At 38.4% G+C, this 21,616-nt stretch overlaps 2 long non-coding RNA genes across 3 annotated transcripts in view; both read left to right on the top strand.

The window, feature by feature from the left end:
- Window positions 1–21,616, top strand: part of LOC137666382 (uncharacterized) — a 39,112-nt gene that overhangs the window by 15,794 nt on the left and 1,702 nt on the right. The gene's annotated exons all lie outside the window — the stretch shown is intronic.
- LOC137666381 (uncharacterized) lies at window positions 10,769–21,007 on the top strand. Of its 2 annotated transcripts, none has more exons than XR_011048641.1 (3): window positions 10,769–10,969; window positions 16,343–16,749; window positions 17,651–21,007. It is a non-coding gene; the product is annotated as an uncharacterized lncRNA (long non-coding RNA). The 2 variants fall into 2 exon arrangements; XR_011048640.1 differs by having other exon boundaries at window positions 17,318–21,007.

Raw genomic sequence — 21,616 nt, 5'->3', positions numbered from 1 at the left:
CTTGGGTTAACTTGTTTAGATAAATTATATTACTCTGATGAGTATTGTGGGCTATGGACATGCACATCAAATTTCACAAGGATTTAATTCTATTTCCCATTTTATCTAAAATCTGAGTCAAATTCAGTCCCCCTATAACATGACTGACCTTACTATTTCAGGCCTACAAATCGAAGCAGCCTTACAGCCTCACATAGGTAAGGGAATAGGCGTCCTACCGTAACGTGGTGTTGACCCGTGACCACAGTTCGGTTCAGTTGAATCTACACAACTGAACTACACACGGGTATTACGATCCTGTCTATTTTCAGAGACTTGCATCTTGCAAACATAGCACCTACGAGGAGTTTGATTTGTATAGGGCAATGTAGTAACATTATGTAAAACGCTATAGACCTGAAATACGGTAGAGCTTAATTGAGTGCAATTCCTATTGACTTCAATGGGTGTTTTATTCAATTAGGGACTGCAGAATTTAGATCATTGCCTTTGGCTTACATCATTGCAAATATTATTGATGCTTATAAAGCTTTCAGGGATCTTTCAGGCTTTTAGTCCACAAATTGACTGCAATGTGAAAGTCTTGCTCGGGGGTAAGAGGAGTACTTATCTCATCTTTCATTTACTTATTCCTGAGTCTTTCTGTGCTGTTCCTTTGGGAGTGCTCATATAAAATATGCAATTTAACAAAGAGGGGGAAAGTAGGGTTGTCTCAGTATAGCAAGAGTCAAGTTTCATTTCTGCACATTAGAAGTGTGCCTTTCATATTTTCTTGCATAAAATGTAGAAGTGACTCTGATTAATTTTAATTCTCATAAAATGATGAAATTAAGGCACAGTAAATTTAGAAAGAATATTGAGGAAAATTAACAGTTACCCAGGGGTGAGCAGTGCTTGAAACTTTAAGACTACACTGGATGGAGCACTAGAAATTTTAACAAAAAGAACTAACCTGCTTTGGCAAGAAGGGGCTGGATGGCTTAAAAGTTTGTTTACCTTTCTAATCTGCATGCAATATAAAGCCAATGCCTGAGTTACCCTACATGAGTAGCACAAGCAGGCCTTGTGTAACTTAATTCTGCCCACTTAGCCTCTGATCACAGCAGGAATATGCATAGGATAGAAATCCTTATCCTGCCCCTGTGTTGGGCCCAGAGAGAAATTGGATACAGTTTCTACTCTTTTCCATTCAGTGCTTTGGGGAAAAACAGTGAGTAAACCATTTCACGGATAGTGCGTGTAATTGCATTTAATACTACTTTTTATCTAGAATCAGCAACGAAACATCGATATATATATATGAGAGTAAATGAAAACAAAAGAGGTTGGTAGGGATGGGCACAAGCACTTTTAGGATGTGTATTGTAGAAATGTGATTGCATTTCAGGGAATGTATTCTTACTATATATCTTCCCGGAAAAATCTGCAGAAAGAGCAAGGAAAAGTCACACATATACACATGCATATTTTTAGGTCTATTTAGTAAAATTTGTCAAATGTATCTATGGGGAAATTGATACAAATTCTGGCTAGAACACTGACTCTCTTTAATTCTGTTATAGGTGAAGTGAAATTGGATTTAAAAAAAAAGGTAGCCTCCTTATAGAAGGCATTTTTTTTTGTAGCAGAGAGCACAATAAATGTTATCTGTCAGGGAAAGAAACAGGCTATTTAAATTCAGGCAGCATAGCATCTTCAGGCAGAAGGGCTATTTTTAACTTCAGATGTAGCTTAATTTAGAAACTGAACAGTTGAAGTCCCTTTTTTTTCCCACTCCTCTGACTGGAGATTTTTTATAATGATTGTAGATATCCTTGTGTGAAGATACTGAATAGAATAAAAAATATATTATCCTGAGCCTCAAGGTCATGAAAATACACAGCTAAACAAAGCAGTTTTGTGGCAATATTGTCATACATGTGTACACACAGAGATTAGATTAGATTAGATTAGATTAGATTAGATTAGATTAGATTAGATTGCTGCACTATTTTGTAAGCATAAGGGCCACTTTGGCAATTTGCCAGGAGGTTGCATATAATTTTTATATCCATTTATGCAAGATCTTACCCAGATCTGTACTCTTTTATGTAGGAAGTGCTGTAATTGTGTATAGCCCTATACAACACAAGATAAAGAGAGTGTAAATTTCAGTGGTTTCTAAGGGAGAAATATTTATGAGAAAACTGGCAATGATTCCCTGCATTGATTTTTTTCTGAACCAGCTTCTTGTATTTGGCTTTGTTTGTAAGTTAATCACAAGAATTGAGAAGCTCATCTTGTTACAGAAGATATTCAGAATTAAGAATTGCAGATTTGACTCTATTATCTGATTACAGGCTTTTTAATGTATTCAGATCCAGAATATGAAAAAATCCCCTCACAAATGGAAGTACTTCCAAGATGGCTTGTTGCAGTCGTCTTGCATAATTGCATACTCTATGTCAGTCAACATTCATCTATTGAATTTCAATAGCATTTCAGCATAAAACTTGATTCTCGCTGAATTCTATAGTTTACCTGTTCAAGCTCAGCCAAAAGCGACTCTGAAAGCTATTCTAGTTGCATAACAATAACAAAAAGCAAAGAGAGAGATGTGCCATTGCAAGATAAATAATTGGGTTATTAATAAGCTGAATGTGACATGGAAAAGTTGGCTCTATTTCTGAGCATAGTGACACCTTCACCATTAACTCTTAAACACACACAACTTCTTACAGTTTCTGAAATTTTTCTTAAATGATTGTGCATTTGTTCACATACAGAAAAGATAACTTTTTCTGTAGCTACCTAAAATCCTGCAATTATAAGTGAAAGCTTCTGCTGCCATTATTTCTTAGCTTATGACAGCTAAAATTAGAGGCTTTCATCCCATTGTTTTTATACACAGGGTAGCATGATGTAATGTAGTCAGATCATCATAAAACAAGTTAGAAATTTAGAGTTATAATCATTAATGTTCAGTGGAGGTTAAAAAGAAGTATTGTCTAGAGCTGGACTACTGAATTGCCCACTTTGAATGGGGATTCTTTAATCTTCCTCTTAAACATTGGATTTTGAGGAATGCTCCTTTCCTCAGCTACGTTCTGTGTGGAGGGAATATGGGAGTTAGCTTAGAAGCTGTGAGAGCCGTTAGGCTTTGCTGTGGGGTTTCCTTAATTCTCTGCTGGCCAGACAAACCTGAATTAAGGCTGAATTTAGTCTCTGGGAGGCATTTTAGTAGTGTTATCAGACTAGGAAATTCAGACTGTGACGCACAGTTTGGATTGGGAATTTGAATTCAGAGCCTTTACTTAAAGAGGATTTTCTTTATAATAGAGCAGATATATTGCACCAATATTTGCTGAAGTGTTTCAGCTTTAGAAAGAGAATGTGTTTTTCTCATCAAAGGCTTGATCTGGAGCTTGTAGCAAAAGAAACATTCAGCACATTTACTTTCTTGTTTTAGCTATGTTGGTGTGCTGTCAGGAGGCAGGATTCAGTTTGCCTATTAAAGAGGTTTAAAAAAAGACTAAAAACCATCCAAAAGGAGCAGTGGGGTTGTCAAGAAAAAGCTAAAATCTTAGGGAACTGAGGGTAATATTTTTGGTCTTATAGAAGCACAGGATCTACCTTAACTAATTTTCTGAATGGCTTTACAAAATCTGATCAGGTTGAAATGATAGCTGTCCATTTGTATCTGCTTTGTTTTCATTCAGTTTATAGTCAAGAGGAAAACAACTGTTTTGAGAGCAAATATTTTGAGGCATTCTAACTCTTAAATGGCAAAATGCAGCTATGAAGAATTATGGTGACACACAGATCATGAGGCTTAGGTAAGGCTAGACTTTGAGACTTGAGTTTCAAGTAAAGCTAGAGTTTCTAATAGAACAGCACTAAAATAGTCAGAATTATTCTTAAGAGATTTCTGCCATTTTAGGCCAAAATCTTCCGATGAGATTATAATTAATAGTCACAAATAAGGCTGAACTAGAAAACTGATGACTTGTGGTTTGGGATCCAACCTAATGATAATAATTAGTTCTTATTTAGTACCTTTCATCCACAGATCTCAAAGTGTTTTATAATGAAGGTCAATATCATGGCCTCATTTTACAGAAATGGAAGCACAGAAAAAGGAAGCCAGTACCTAAGATTGGATTTTCCTACCTTGTGGTTTCCTACAAATTCCTGCCTAAATGTCCGGATAGATTTGTGTCCCAGAAGCATGAGTAATCCAAGCAGGCAGTCAGGTAGTACCCTGCTAAGAATAACAGAAATTCCTATGGAGGAGGATGACTGGATAGAATACCCCCAGGGTTTCATGAGCAGCCCCCTAAGACCTGCTCAGTACCGTGCAAATTCTTTACTTGGTCTCCAGAGGAATTGAGATATGGTAATTCCTGAATATATGGTACTCTGCTGTATATTGTGTGTGTTTACCCTTTTATAAATCCTTAGCATGACAGATTCCATGTTTCCCCTTGTAAAGTGAGCACTGTGGAGCCGGGAATATTTTCTGCAGCCATTTACATCTCTCTGACATCCCTGAGAGATGCTGACATCTGCTCTGTAACAAACCGAGCCTGGTTTCCCTCTCTTTTATGCCTTTCCTCCTCTGGGTAGCTACCAGCTATTGTGACTGGGTCACTTTTATAACCTGCAGGCTGGATCAAGACCTGATGTGTCCGGTGGGGTCTCTGAGAGAGATGTAACCAAGCTGCTGGAGCCTCCTGACTTGTATCTCTGTCTGATCCCAAAACAGTGATTACACTCTTTGCTGTCTATATAGTCTGTGTAAACTGTTTCCATTGGCATGGAATCACATGCTTAATGTACTGGCTCTTCCATAAGAATTTTGTTATAATTTTTCGCTTCAAAAAGTTTAAGCCTTCTCTTCTGTGTCACTTCTTGTTACAGAATTTTTTTGCTCAGCAAAGAAAATGTATCAGTGTTTTCCATGCCCAAATATCACAGGAGGGAGGACACGTAGTAGACTGGAGTTTTTATTAATCAGTATGCTGTCTTCTCAGAAGTGGGAAATTGATTCTATTGAAGTGTGACAAATTACAAGTAAATAAATTGATATTTGGGTGAAATACAGGAGACTGTAACAGTCATACTGCACATCTGATTCATTATAAAAAAATACAATATGCTACCCCTGTATAGGGATTTTCACACGTCAGTATGTAAGCAATTCACAAAGCTACGTAGGCATCATCTTCCATGTTTTATAGATAGGGAAATAGAATCATTTAGGTTGGAAAAGACCTTTAAGATCATCGAGTCCAACCGTAAACCTAACACTGCAAAGTCCACCACCAAACCATGTCCCTAAGCACATCTACATGTCTTTTAAATACCTCCAGGGATGGTGACTCCACCACTTCCCTGGGCAGCCTGTTCCACTGCTTGACAACACTTTCGGTGAAGAATTTCTTCCTCTTTCATCTTGGAGAAGATGGTCATAGATGAGGTACTACACATAGTCAGATATAAGTGTGTGTGCTCCCTAGAAGGGATCAAAGACTGAGATGCTGTTTAGAGATGCAAACAAACAGAAGTATCAGAGCAGGAAAGAGTGTGGTTGAACCAGTTAGCGCACTGATAAAATCTGCTACTTCTAGCTTCAGCAAAATTTGTGAAAATAATAGAAATGGAGTACAGAAACACAGGAAAAGAGATATTTAAGGCAGTTCCTGTTGCGTATCCTTACACGCCTAACATAGGTGCCTAAAGGAGGATGACAATCTTTCCTGGGCTATTGAGAGATTAAATGTAGAGGACGTTCTTTCAGAAAGTAATTCAGAATCCACAAGTATGGCTTCTGCTCTGAAGCACCTCTAGAGGAGCCTGACACTCTTTGCTGGTTATGTAGGAGACTTCGGTAAACTAACTGCCTGCCGTAAGCCCCTGAGTTTGGTGTTAACCTTAAGCAGTGGTAAAAGCCCAGTCCGTGTAGGGTGACTGCAAAGGCAACTTTGTACCTAGGACTACAAACCTAGTATTGATAATGTTCTTCCCTTGTTTGTCATCACCTTGGGAAACTTCCATTTTCTCCTCAGACTTCTCTTTCTGTTCTTTAGATGACATTCAGATCTCATGTGCAGAGGCTGAATAGTTTTGTCTGAAAGACAAGGAAAGTCAATGGAAGAGAGTACCTTAGATCTGTGCATTGCATTTTTAACCGAATCTAAAGTCAGACAGACTCAAGGACTTTCTTCTTCTACGGTGTGCCTTCCTAGAGATGGGAGGTTATTTCTCTAATCAGGATTGGCTTTTGTAAAAGTCCCTGGCAAAATTATAAATAGTGCTGTTTAGTTCGACAAGATCTCTGAAACATAGAGAAACATTCATAATCAAAAGAAAGGCAATAGTTTTTATGTCGTATCTGATTTAATAAGAAAGCAATATTTACTTGAAAAGGAATGTAAGGAAAATTTGGCTTTTCATTAAAATGGATGAAAAAGTTTTAACTCAAAAAGGATTAAATTTTTTTATTTATGGTTAAAAACACTTTTTTAAAAATATCGTTACTGAAAATTTTGCATCCAAGGCCTAGCTTCAGAAGATTTGTTGAATTCCCTGTCCCTTGCATCTGACTTGCAGCACTATTAACACTTTTCATGTTTCTCTGTTGCACTTGTCTTGTTTAATATAAGACGAGAAGCCATGTGGGTGACAGCTCGACACCAACAAATCTTTGTAGACAGATGCTACGATTTGATCCTGATATTCACTGTATGTTTTACTGCTGCAACTGCAACTTAAAAATACAAGTACCAGCTTTTTTTCCTGTATATACTTATATAAAAAAAGCCTGTTCTGATTTAATGTAATATTAATAGGAAACTATTTTAAACCTAAACGAAGTGGGGGGACAATGACATTAATATGTTTCATGGTGCAAGAAAGGATTTCTTCCTTTTGGCTGACATTCATCACCAGTTCTTGCATAAACATTCACCATACCTAAAGAAAGTGGTAAGAAGAAACTTCCTCCTCCTGTTAAGTGGCCCTTTATACAGAGAAGATCAAATTTAGCTGATAATGTCATCAGGAAGTATGTGCAATATTTAAAATCAGGTTGACAATGTAAATAGTGCTGCAGAAGTAAAAAATGCCAGTTTGCCTCGGAAATGATGTTACGAATTTCAGGTTGGTCCTATGACAGAATTAAGGACAGACTCATTGGTTAGAGTTTTTACCGCTATATGATGAGCGTTAGATTTAGGAGTTATGGGAGGGAATCTGAAAAGGAATTTTGTGTGCTTCATGCTACAACAGCATTCTGAAACCCTGTTGCTAGACTGACTCTCTAAAATGGCTTAGTGAAAGGCCAGTTACTAGATTTATATGCCTAGACAGAAAATATTACACATTAGCTGAAGGATGCAATAGGACTATGTTAATTCTTTTCTGTAATTTTGTTTGATTTGTTTGATTTGATGTTTAGTTCTTGTGTGAAGAGGTCCTTTTTCATTGTCAGTTTTGGTCGCTAAGTCGGTTGATTAACCAGACCATCTGTGGTCCTACAGTACTCCATAATACAGAGGAGAGAGAAATAATTTCAGTTAAAATAAAAATTAGAAACACTGAGTAGAGATGCCCTCAGCCAGAAAATTAGAAAATTAAATCCATCATACTTAGCATGGAATAGCTAAGTCATAGTGGGTATATTCCCCCAAAACTGGAAAGTTAGGAATTGAGCAAGGAAACAGATGTTTATGCAATGTGGTGATTCAGTCTTGGAGATGGCAAAAGAATGGAGCCATTTTTTTATTTAGGAATCTGAGTCTTATTTTCTTGCATATGTAAATAAGGGTAAATATGTGTAAAAAAAAATTTGGACTAAAAATCTCAAAGGAAAGAGCACAAGGACAAAGAAATGGTTTAAATGTATAAAGCAAGACTTGTTCAGTGAACCACTCAAACATTTGTAAAAAGTGAGTAAAGTGGTAGCAAAGACAGCTAAAGGGAAATGTATTTTAAAATTCTAGCAAGTAGACTTTAACTTCTAAATATAACTACTGTAATAAATGACTTTGGAAAGTTATACATGGAGACACAAAATATCCTCAACCCTGCGGTTGAGAAATGTCATGAATTCAATGGAAAAATACACTAACACTGTTCATGGATGCGTGTTTTTGGAGAGAAAATTTCTGTTTCTCTGATACGTATTCATAAACAATGAATTAATCCAAGCCTTTAAAATCCATGTAACCTACATCTGTGTTGGTGCTAAACTCTTCTAGTGCCAAAGAAAATATACATACATACAAATCTACTTGTTGCACCATTGTTAAGCTTTGCTATTCTTTTCAGTCTTTTTTTGTTGTACTTTTTGTCTGTGAGGAGAGAATAAGCAATCATAGTTACAAACATGTTCTTCTCTAGGCAGAACTCTTGGTGAGCAGTGTGCTTCCACGTCCCTAGGCCTGCTACTGTGTCATCGTGTTATTTCTGGTGCCAGCAATTCCTCTGTACTTGTCTGATGTGGGTGCTCCTACACTGTGCCTTGTAACAAGCCTTTCAGCTGCGCTTAGACAGACCCTTTAAATGTCCGTCTTTGACGTCAGCTCAGCTTTGGGGACTAGTTGGTATTTTTCATGTGACTGATAACAAGAGGTTTCCCGATATAGCCTTTCAAAGGAATGGGCAAAAGCAGCACAGCATGATTCTCTAGGGGACATCATCTTTGATCCTTGAAAGGGACCTTTTCATCTTGGGCTTCCAGAGACTGTGTGCCCAACATGCTAAGGAGATTTAGAACATTCTTGTTTAGATTTTTGCCTCAGGAGATTACTGTCTGATAGTTAAGAATGAATAAAATCGAAGGTAATTTCTAAGTGTTTAATTGTCCATGGAGAAAAAAATATTTCACGTGAATTTCAGCCATGTGCATGAGATTCCAGGTGCTCAAGGTGTCAAGTGCGTTTAGGAAGAAAAAAGGAAAACTCTTAATAAGGGGATATTCCTGAATGTAAATGTCACACACCATTTCTTCAGTAATTGGTATCCTGGTTAGGTCACTCTATTGATACTTTTCCTTTGCATAAGCAACTGTTACAACTTGTGTGCATATACAAAACAAGGCATATTGTACTGCCTATAAAATTTATATTCAGTGTCAAATAGAAGGAAGTGGGATGCCTCATACAAAGGCTAGGATACAGATTAACAGTTTAGTAGCTGTGACCCACATATCAAATGAGTGTTGAGCCTCAGTTATCAGTATAGTTGATGAGAGCAGTGATAATTCTATCATGAGAATTATGATGATGCACTAGAAATTACAGCTGCTGGCATGGAAGCAAAGCTTACTGGTAAGACAAATGTAGGTGATGCAGATAATTTCCAGAATGTTGAAGAAGCTGCAGTGATGTGGGTTTGTAGTGAGTCTGGTTTTTTGTTTTGTTTTATTGGAGTGCTTTGGGAAGTTGGGTTTTTTTATTTGTTTGTTTGGGTTTTTTTCCTACGACTAGAAAACAGCAAGTGTGGACCTATTTTGGAATAAATTACAACACTGTTTTATCAAAGGTAGGTCATAATGCTCAATATACTTTAATATGATAATTGATTTTTTAGGAGTAATAAAAGTGAGCTTCATCCACTTCGATTCCAGTAACCGATATCCCACAGGAGATTGTTCTTGAATTTGGAAATGATGGTGGTGAACACATTTGTGAGCTGGCTAAAGTGCTGACTAAAAGTAGTATTCAGTAGGAAGTGATAACACTGGAGAAACGTTGGGAGGTACTGCCAATGGTGAAGAAGGCTGTGTTGTTGTTCAGAAAGAATTAGACTAATTTTTTTACTAGCTCGCTGGTAATGTCATATAAGTAAGTAGCATACTGTACAAAGCCATACACTTTGGCTTCAGTAATAATTTCATCTATAACCTGGGGGTCTATGAACTGGAAGTAACAGAGGTGGAAACAAATCTGAGTATACTTGTCGGTGGAAGGATGAATATGATTAGGTAGTGGATGTAATTATGGTGGAAAAGAATGCAGTCCTGGAAGATTTTTTTTAACAGAGAGAAGGAAATATTAGTACCATGTTACAAGGAGTGGTAACTCATTTTGAGTATGTCTACAGTTGTGTTTAGCTATATTCAGACAAATGAACTTAAACTGTGAGAGGTGCAAAGAAGAGTTACAGGGTGAGCAAGGGAATGAAGCTCCATCTTTTGAAGGGAAATTAGAAATGCCTCATATACCCAACCAAATGGAGGTTTCTAGGGCGATAAATCATTAAATGTGCTGGGAGAAAGTATTGATAAATGGATAGGTTCAGTGTCCGTGATCCTTAGCCTCTCTGCTGAGATAGCTAACAAAGCTGCCAATGGCTGCCTGTTCAGTAGTTTTCTTTTGTCGTGTGGATAGTTGACTGGTGTTAATTCTGAAAGTCCACAAAACTTTTGCATGTGACACCGACAAGAGGATTGCCAGTAAGACTATATTTTTATTAGTACTGTAGAAAGCATTCAGCAGCCTTAAAAAATGCATACCATTTTTCAAATCTTGGCTGCAGATTACTTACAAAAGAACTATTCTTTATTCGAGATCTTACTGAACTTCCTCCTGTTTGGTCTTTTGAACTCAGCTCTGGTGGTGTCACTCCCTTACCCTTGCCTAATGAGCCAGCTCACCAAGATGACAGCTGCTGCTGTCTGGTTTTGACTTTGGAGAGCTCTGTAAGTGCGAAGTGTGGTGACATCATGCTCCCTGGGGTGTCAGTTATTAGCTGCTAAAAATAGTTACAGGCAAACACAGAACAGAAAAATCAAATCTCTGTTTAAACCGCTAGTGAATGGGAAGGTGAAGAGATAGCGTTCAGCTGAGGGGCTTTTTATTTAAATGCAAGGGCAAAACGTTGGACTGCAATCCTGGCAAATGTTACAGATGGTGCTTTAGGACTCGTGAGCTGGGAGAGCCCACAGAGACAAGTTCATCCCTGGTGCAATTCCAGAACTGTCATGGTAAGTGAGCTTTTTGTGTTTGTTTCCCACTGGTTAGGTTATCTGATCTGAGTAATCTGTGTTTTGCAGTTCTTAATGTAACTATTGGAATCACAGCACGAGAATGATGTCAGTGTAGCTGCCAGTATAATCACTGTTCTATTCAAAAATAAAGCACAAAGCAATATTCATATTGTAAAATGAAGTGTTCAAAGGTTAAGAAATAACATACAGTAAAAACAATCTGCAGGCGTAAATGGTGTCTCCAGTCTCCAAGTTCAGGGAAGTATCCTGCTCAGCATGTGTTTTGGGGCTATTTGGTGCAAGTTTCTTTTGACATCACTTCCATCCTGTAGGTCTTGAGTACAGATCTACACGCTAAGACAGGCTTGAAGGCAGAGGTCACGTTTTCATGCTTTAACCTAATTCCAGTTTTGTAATGTGGACTTCTCTTTAATGTTTCTGTGGTACTAGCAAGGTGTTTTCAGCTATTCAGCTGCTCCAAATTAAAGCTGATCTAATAAAGCAAACATAAATACAGAAGTAATATAACATGAAAGTTAGATTAACATAGGTCTGGGCGTCTCACAACCTTTGAAAATCTCGTCCTGGGTTTTTTATACTAATGAGGCCATGGACAGAGATGTTCAAGTAGGTTTATCGGTGCTGTTAGAAGATTTTTCTAACCTGAACTACTCATAACAGCCTTTTTTACACTTCTTAACTTACTGTCTAAGGACAGGCACAGGTAGAAATATGAAGCTGTGACTCTTCTAGACAAACACCAGATTCTCATTCCAAGTTACAAATGCTAACGCATGGGCCTGAAACTCCGTTGGCCAAAGTATAATCTTTTTCTCACCCATTTGGAGTCATGTACAACAGCTTCATGGTGATTCAAAACCATCAGAAATCACATACAACTAGCACTGGTCCCCTCATGAGGGTTCTCCCTCCAACTTCTGCACCCTGGCCCCAAACTGCTGGTCTCCTGTTTGCAGCCAGTACACAAGCTGAAAACACAAGTCTGCTGATCCTACAGAGCCCGAATCACATCTCTGTCAACCACTTGCAGCAGCCTTCCCCAGAGGGAATGAAGAGCTTGATGGATGTTGTACTGCAGGTTATCAGAGTGCGTGCTAATGAAGCAACAGATCCATTACGGTATTTATCCATCTTGCAAGATCCAATTACAGGAATTTTGTGAAGTATAAAATAGTTTGATTTTACCCTGTGTTCATCCTGTAAAAGATGAAGTCTCTAAAAGATAGTCCCATCGTGTCATTGCTTCCTTGTGCTGATTCATTTATGTTCAGGATTGTTTAGAGCCAGGATTTGATTCTGCCTTGTTGCTGATAAGGTTTTTGGTAAATCTGTTTGATAATTGTCATGGATAAAGCTGAAGAATCCCTGAGTCTTTTGCTTGCCAGGGTGTGACATGTAGAAGTTTCTCCTGCTATTACAGATCAGAAGGCAGGGGACTGACGTAGGAATTATTGTGTGAAATTACATTGTCTCTGTTATGTAGGAATTCAGACAGTGACTGTGATAGTCCCTTTTGTCCTTTAAAAATGAGAATTTATGACTCAAAGGTGCTCCTCTGTCAGTCGCAAAATTTTTACCATAATACTGAATCTCATTTTAATGGTATAATATCCTGTCCTTTTAGTTGCAAGTGTGGTGTTTTGAATGCAAAGTGATTTACAGTTATTTTCTTCAGTCTGCAAAACAGACACACACACACAAAAAAGGAAGAAGTTCTATATTCAGTGGTGGTGGCCAGAGGAGCAAAATATAAAAATAATAAAAAACCCTTATTGAAGAATTTTTCCTCTTTGCCTGGGTTTGTGAGATTTATTTCTTTTAGGAAGAGGACTATTTTTAGGTGACTCCTTAAAACTACCTGAAGGAGTAGAATCTGAAAGAGAATGATAATAAGAAATAGAAATACAGGGAAGTTTTTACAACATAAAATGCATACAATTTTTATCAGGTGGCTAACTTCTTGTTTAGAAAGATTTCCTGCTGCATTTAATTTTCCTTGCTATATCCCCCAAAGGCTGAACATTGCTATCTCCTGCGGACAATGCAGCAACGCCCTTATTTTGTACTAGCAAATGATTTTTCCATTCACAAGCTGTTTCAGTATTCCAGAGCATCTCACTGCTCTAGCATGCATTTATCTGAATTTAAAGTAATTTATTCATAAAAAGATTATTCTCTCTTGGTTCGGGGGATACCATCAGGGATAAAGGCACATGCAGTAGCACAAACAACTGAGATCTGGCAGACTTTTTGTCTGCTTAACGCTTTCACTGGTGGCCTTGACGCTGATTATAATGCAAATAGAATAAAATATCTTCTACAAAATACAGTTTCCTGTTGGAATGCTGGCAAAGTAGTGCTGATGTACACTTAACTGCGTCGTCTATAGGTGATGGCACTATCTTGAATGTTCTGGTTTCAAGGTTAAACAAAGAAGCGTACAAAATGCGCTCAGCAAGAGGCAGAACTACCTGAGCCTTAGGTCTGACTTCAGCTGAGCATTCAAACCCTTGTGCTAAGCTTTTTGTGTGCAAATGGACCTGCTGTGTATGGAAATTATCCCAGTTTAAATAGAAGCAATGTAGAAAATTGAACTGTGTAAATGATTGTGAATGGATCTACCTGATTTTTGTAGAAAATCTAAGGATGATGGACCTAAATAATTATAAAATTAGGGTAAAAGTCTTTGTAACCTGTGGCTGTACATATTTATCAGTTTTACATATCCCAAGCTAGACCACACTGAAATGATAGACAATTCAACAAAATATATGTCTGGAATATATTTAGATCCAATAGCAGGAAGCTGAGTTCAGATAGAGTCAGACTGGAAATGGGGCATATGTGTCTAATAGGGTGGGTCATTAAACATTAGCATCTCTATACAAGAAACATGGGATATTTCACATGCATAGTAAATTGAGGGTTTGCGTAAGACTACACACATGTAATCCGAATTAACTAACAACGTCAAGTTAAAGGATCTGATGCAGAAACTACTTAGGGAATACAGCTGACTGTTGCTGTAGAACGTCAGAGTAAAAGATTAGAGTAATCTCCCTGGCTGGAAAATACATGAGTCTCACAATAGCTCTGTCCTATATGTGCACAGCAGACAGAGAACAAGAAAAGGTTTTCTTATGCAGCAGAATGAAAACATTAATGGCACTGTCTCACCACGAATTTCCACACAATTAGATAGTTAGATCGTGTCAAATCTTGGCTCATCACCAAGACTACTTGCCATAAAATTTCTGACACCAGAAGAGGGACATCACGTAAAAGTGAAATTTGAAGATTGTCTAATAGGAAAGTTTGTGAGACAGAGTCCTTATCCACAGAAGTAGTGTTGTCAGCAGCGCTGTTTGTGTGAATTAAAGCTGCAGATTGGATCTAGTCGTTGATGCTGATCTCAACTTTTATGTAGGACATAAATCGAATACATTACATTTTCTAACACACCAGGCCAGCGTTCTCTGACGCAAATACTAAAGCTTAAGTAAATGGAAACAAGCAGTGTTTTCCAGCCTGAGGTGTCAGGCTATTAGAAATTTCAGGTGCCTAAATGTAAATGCAGTATAGTTATCCAAGTTGAAAGATGTCTCGAAAATATATCCAAAGATATATATTATTCTGACAACACTCTGGAATCAGCTGTTACTGCTGACACTGTGCCAGCCCAGCAAAGGAGACTTTTGATTTATTTCAAGAAACATGTAAGTTCAGTGTCCTGTAACTGCATCCGTAACCGTGAGCCTCTCAGGAAAAAACTTAAGGCTGTTTTCTGTTTTTTAATCGTTCACTTCGCACTCTTGTGCCTTCCTTCCTCTCTAAGCTTCCTTTTTGTGAAGATGAAACCTAGTGATGCAGTGTTTGCCTATAAGCGTCCTTTTTCCTGTGAACATAGAGAACCCTGAAGAAAAAATGAACTTTTTAAGTTGCTGATCCTGCATGTTTGCAAATTCATTGGGAGATTTGGCTTACATGTAAGGACACAAGGATCTGGCTCCTAGGGAATAAACGTCAAAGAACATGAAAAGAAAAGCCTTAGTAGGCACTGGGACTGTAAGAACAAAGAGTACTTCCAAACTGCAGTAGTGAAAACCACTGGGAAATGTGGAATAGTCTGACAGAAGCAGTAAGAATGATGGTTCTGAGTCAGCCACTGAATCAGAAAAAAAAGGAAAAAAAAAGAGGCTTGATCCAAGTGAATTAAAGCCACTTATATTCCTGGAAATGAATTATTTCCTCTTTATCAAAAAGAAAAAAAAGACAAAGAGGTTAAGAATGTAATTATATGTTGCACTAAGAATTATATGGCAATTTCTGACTCCCAGGCTTACGTTCAGGGTACTAACCAAAACTCTGACACACTGACTGACTTTCTGTAGTGCTTCTCAGCAGCATCGCCTGCACTGCCTATTTACTTCTCAGTACTTCCTCTTGGAGGCTTTCTTTTAGTCTATGTTCTCAGCAGGCTTTTAGAGGAAGCTCTGGGTGTTATTTTGTGTCCAGAATAAAGAGAAAGCACAGCACCGTCTTCTGTGCATAAGCTCTCTCCTTCCCTTGTAAATTTACAAATATTGTAGAAAAACAAAATTATTACAGAAATAGTGTTTTGTTAAATGATCACTCAAAACTAGTGCTGAGGGCTCGGTTCCTTGCTTTGTCAATGAGTTCAAGTGTATCAGTTACATAATTTACTTTTTATGTCTTGAAGGCCTTCAGGGAAGTGCTGGAGCCTATGAACCATCTCCCCCCTTTCCTGTCTTAAGCTGAGAATATTTTCATTCCACTCATCTCTGCTTAGATGCAGAGTGTCTGAAGACTGTTCCAGAGTATCTGTTTTCAATGCACACTGATGTTTTGCCAGTCATATGTCATGAGGGAGTGTTGTCCCACTGGTATGAACAATATGACCATGAAAGAAGGCAAACAGTAACTGCATTATGCCCTCCAGAAGATGGATAGAAGTTAGAGGGAATATGTTTTTGTGCACTGTTTCAAAGCTTTGCTCATCAGTTGCATGACACTGCTAAATTCATTTCCTAGTGCTTACAAATGAAATTAAATCAAGGCTGTAAAACAGAAAATTGTATTCATATGCTTTGTAGGTTGATTATGACAGACATACCGTAAAATGCTAAAAAAGACATCAGCTGCAATTAGTCTAAAGAACCTAAGGACCAATGTGAATTTGATAACCAAGATTTCATTCTGTCCTATATACTCACTAAGAATGTCTTCTTGTGGACATATTTTGTTGGAAATAATTATATCAAGATACAGTTATTCATAAACCCGTTATCACTTCATAACAAAAATCCATTTGCTTATGAATGCATTTAGGTTGCTGCATGGGACATACCCAGACTCCTGTTCTCCAGTCATTGAAGAGGGTCTCTATCATTCTTAATTGGCTGAAGAGTAGAAAAGGACTGCGCAATTTTTATGGCATTGCAAGCAGCGTTATTTCTCACTATCCCAAAGAAAGTTTATTCCTTGCTACTTCCCTTGAGAGAAGAGTTAAAAATTGCCCTATTATGGGATGAGGACTGCCCAATAGATAGCCGGAGAAAGCAATCTGAGAGCTAGCATGGCCAGCTGGAGCCCAGCCAGTATGACTGTGACTGGTGATCCCCCGAAACAAAACTGTGCAGCAGAAGCTGCTGCCCGCTGCCGCTGCAGAAGGCATCCCCCAGCAGGTGCCACCTAGAGAAGCCAGTTACAGCCCGGCCTGCCAGAGTCAAAGCAAGGTGAGTGGGAATGAAAGAAAAACAGGAACGGGAACAGTGGGAAAAGGAATTAATCTTTGTTTTGCGTGCTGGAAAGATCAAACAGCATTGCACTGTTGCAGTGTTCTGAAGTACATTTTGTCTTAGGGCCTGACTCTCCTTATGCCAATTTAAGTCATCAATTTAATGCACAATGATGCAAATAAGCATCAGCCCCTTGCTTGTTTACTCATACAGACAAACATTTCTGTGGGATGCTTGCTTTTTAGCACAGTAGTGAACCAACAATGCTAAAACACCATTAACAAATTTTGTGTGTAACAAATTTGCTGTGTCAAGGGAACCAGCTATCACTGCAGCCACATCACTAAATCACATTACAACCCTTGGTCTAACGACATTTGTATAATCTCCAGCTCTCTACTATTTGTCACTAATCAGAGTAGTCTGAAGATAATCATGCAGGGACATTATCCCATTTGATGTTCTTTCCCTCTGCCTTAGCTAATCATTTCTACAATGCATACATAAGCCAGCATATCCTGACTTCGCCAATTCCTTTTGCTGTCTTTATTTTTCTTTCTTTTAGCAGAAAAATTGAGAGGTCAATGGGGTGGTTGTGCCAGGTCTATTGCTCAAGTCCCCAGTTTCCTGTTGCGGTGGGATCTACCAGGAAACTTGAAGAAATCCAAAGAACAGCCAAACCTCTTCTCATACTTGCTCTGAGAGGCCTACCCTGCCTATGTAACAGGGATAGTTGAACATGATTTAGCCTCAAAAGATTAAATATCCTTTTATTACAATACGCCTCATCCCAATGGAGACAATGTTAGGGTTCATATTAGCACTACTGAGTGCTCTTGTTTTCTCTTTCTGTTTTAGTAATGCAAAAAAATTAGGTAAATTCTCTTCCCTCTTACAGGTGCTGGAAACTGCAATGAATTTCATGACGTGAATGGAATTGTTTAAGATTTCAATCAATGTAGCTACAGAATTTGACCAGCCATCTTAAAACCATTGTATTTATTTTTAAGATTCAAAATATTATATTAATCTTTTAAATAATTGTAGGGAATATCCTGTTATATTGACCTTGAAAATGTTATTAAACATAGTAAATACAACATTTGCTTGCTAAAATGGAAAGATGAAATGCTCAGTCATTTAGAGCTTCATATGGTAATCATCAGAAAAACAGCTCCTCTTTTAAACGTAGCTGTCAAACTGACAGGTTGCAAGAGAAACAGATTCCCAGCTATTCAGTAGTTATAAAAGATCAAGATCATCCAGTTTCATCAAGCCATCAAAGAGGGAGACTTGGATTTGTTGAATTCAAATCATTTTTTTCTGTTTACTCACTTAGGCTGGTCCTAACCACAAGCTCATAAGAAATTCATAAAAAACTTTTGAGCTTACTCATTCCAAGATGGCACGGAACACCAAATAGCTGTCAATTATAAGGTGGCAGGGACTTGACTAAAAACGCAACTGCCTTTTTTGAGAAATGCTTTGAGTTGATTACAACACTTTGATGTAAGATGCAACTCTTTGCAAGTTCAGAAGCTACTGATTCTGGTAATTTCCTTATGGGAATTTTTCCAGGGTTATTTGATGTAAGCAAAAGTCTCTGAAAATAAGCTGTGGACGCACTACAAGGATCATTTAGAAGTCTTTTCTGAAAAAGACACCTCTGTGTCTGCTATAGTTTAGACAAGATTGTATAGCTTTATCAATTCCTGACCCTTTATCCCGGACTGTTGCTCAGCCTCCACCCCTCTAAACCAGCCTTTTCTTCTTTGGAGTAGTGGAAACCTTGGGGTTTTTCACATGCTTGTTAATGTATTTGCCAGGATACCTGGGGCTTCTTTGCAAAGGTGCTACTGCTCTGCTGATGGACATTCAGCATGGACAGGCAGAGCAGGCCAAGGAAAGAAGCAAGAAGCCAGAAATGAACAAAAACCTTCCATTTTGGGTTCTTATTCCCCAAACGTCTTTGAATCAGCAGCTCTGGGCCCTTCCCAACTCTGGAAGGAATGCCAGTTCAGTACAGTGAGTGAATAAGGTGTGTGCGGGGGCGACTGCTCCTCTGTCAGTTGTGAGAAGCTTGATTTTAAAAAGTGCCTCTTTTTTTTTTGCCAGCATTACAGAGGTTTGAATGGTTCAGAGGAGCTGGTAATGGTTTAGGGAGGCTTTCTTGTTTATGGCCTGTTGCCCAGTCAAATCCAGTCCAGGTCATTAGTAACTAGAAACTGTTTCCGTGTTAACACTGCCTGATGGATGATGTGAACTGTGCAGAGTCCAGTTTCTAGCAGAAAAAGCATCACAGAAACCAGTATTGCCGTTGTCCCTAACTGACTCGCCTGCACGCAAAGGGGGACGGAGCTCTGGCAGCAGGTTCATTTGGGGCAGAGCTGAGCTGAGGCATGCAGCTGAGTGCTGTTGTAGCAAGCTTCCTCCGCTGCCACACATCCTTCCCGTCTCTGCAAAGACAGAACTGCAGCCTGTGAAGCTGTCAAGCTGCTGCTTTTCCCAGCATTGAAACGACACGCGGTGAAAACAGGCAAGGAAAATGAACAAAAATAAAGAGCCCCTTGGCTAAGGAGCACTGATACCTTCTGGTAAAAGATACATGGAAGAGCATGAATGGTTTCATTCAAAGTTTTGGACCAAAGCCCTGTGTATATGAGGCAAATCATTAGCAAACCATTAGCAGTCATGCGTTAAAATGGAAATTACTTCTTTATTATAATCTCTAATTTTATTTTATAATGTTTTTACTGTTTCTTTTTTGCATTTTGCTTATTTGGACTCTCGTACTGGTCATTTTCACTTTGCTTATAGTTAATTTCATTCCTTTGCTTGTTTGTTCTTCCATCTGAAAAGCTCTCATGTTGGGTAACTTGCTCGGCAGCAAGGATAGAAGGCAGGCAGGTGGGCAGGCAATCTGAATTCTGATTTTGGCTCTGTCGCTGGTTGCTTGGCAAGCTGTTTACAGCACTCTGTGCCTTACTTTCCCACAGAAAGAGACTCCTAGTTGAAGAACAGTTTAAAATCTCTGACGAAAAAGAACTGTGCATCTATTAGTGCTATTTACTGAAGGAAAACATGAATGAAACCAAGTATTTTATTCCATGTGCTCCTTAAAGTGTATGAGTTGATGAAGCCCAGTAAGCCTCTGTTCTTCATTTTCCTTTCCTGAACTAGGTCTAAATGTTGAGTCATCATCGATGTACACATCCAAACCATTATAGACATCTTAGCCTGCAAATTGTAAAAACTCCAAAATGTTCTAGATTCTTCAGCCATTTAACAGATGTGATATGCAAGTAGCAAATCCTAGTAACTAGTGAAACACAGTTATAGTACAGATCTGAACTGGCACTGCAGAGGGTATGTATTCCTCTCTCCTTAAACTTTAATGTTCTCTCTATTCCCTCTCCCCCCGATTTAATTTGGATAAAGTGTCCACCAACAGGGCACAGTAGTTCGTTGAGGGTGCAGTTGCTGTATAATTTTACATTACTTACAGTCTTATAAAACTGTTGCAGATAACAATAGAAATAGTGTCGTTTCTCTGTCTCGGCCACGGTGCTGTTTCCAGTATCGTTAATTCACTATAACTGAAACCCTTTTCCCTCAGGAATGGCTGGGGTCATGGCAACAATGTGGATGCAGATGCAGGTTAAGAGGCAGCAGCAGCAGTATGCTGAAAAGCTTACTAAAAATGGTCTCTGTCTCTCCATAGACCTGGAAACCCAGCCTCTTGTATCAGATTTCCTCATTCATGACCATAAAACTCTTCAGGTACCAGAAATTCTGTAAGTTAAATGGCAAAACTTAAAAATTAAAAGCTTGAGTAATGCTCCTGACAACTCTGTTTAAGCTCAGACTCAAAGTTCAGAGGAAGGTGAAATATATCTGTAATTAGTCAAATATGCAACACTTCACTGTAGTGAAATTTTCTTGCTGCACTACACCTGGAGGTTAGCTTAGATTCCAAAACTGAAGGATAAATAGCCTTTGCCATCTTTAGAGTAATGCAACTGCAACGCACTGAGTTAAATCCTTAGTTCATATACTGATTTTCAGCAAAGCGTTTGCCAGTGTGACACCTGATAGCTTGGTATTCTGCAGGCTGCAATTAGCAATGTTGAACTGTGTTTGATGGGACAGTATTGTGGTTATGTACAGTGGGGTCTGGCTCTGTAAATGCGTTCGTTTGTTGGTGACACTATGCAAATAAATATACTAAAAATATTCCACCTATTATTTTCTAAGATATTGGGTAGCAGTTGAATGCAAGAATCTTTCATTAAAAATGTGAAAAGTAGTTCAATTTGGTTGTGATTGGAAACTAGCTTATATTTGTAAGAATTTCTAAGCTAATTAATGGACCTGATCACGCTTCTTCGGTTGGCTTCCTGTCTTGTTCCATAAAAGGGCCAAACAATCTCTGAACAGACTGAACAAAATAATACTTCTTTCTTCCTAATTCCACACTCTCTTACTACCCATGTTAGTTACTGAATGCTTTGTTAAGCTCCTTTCATGACTATTCACATTTTCTCTTTTGTCTCCACTCATTCCACTTTATACCTGAACACAACTTCAATGTACATTACGCTCTTCATTTGTGGAAGAAGTAATTGAAAACTCGCAAAAAGTGATCCCTTGCTGTTCTGTGTGCAGCTAACTAGTCCTTATTTGCTCCCTATTGCACACACTGTAAAATTCTTGGGGTTTAGGATTAGGTTAGGTATACAGTAAAGTAATTTCCAAAGCAGGATCTAGAAAATACCATTCATAATAGTTAGGCGAAGAGCTGTTTTGCTGAAAAGGGTTGGGAGATTTTTCAAACTGAGACTTAAAAAGGGATCTTCATTGTTTC

Source organism: Nyctibius grandis, chromosome 8, assembly GCF_013368605.1.
Source record: "Nyctibius grandis isolate bNycGra1 chromosome 8, bNycGra1.pri, whole genome shotgun sequence".
Taxonomy (NCBI): Eukaryota; Metazoa; Chordata; class Aves; order Nyctibiiformes; family Nyctibiidae; genus Nyctibius; species Nyctibius grandis.
This window is presented reverse-complemented; position numbering and strand designations above follow the sequence as displayed.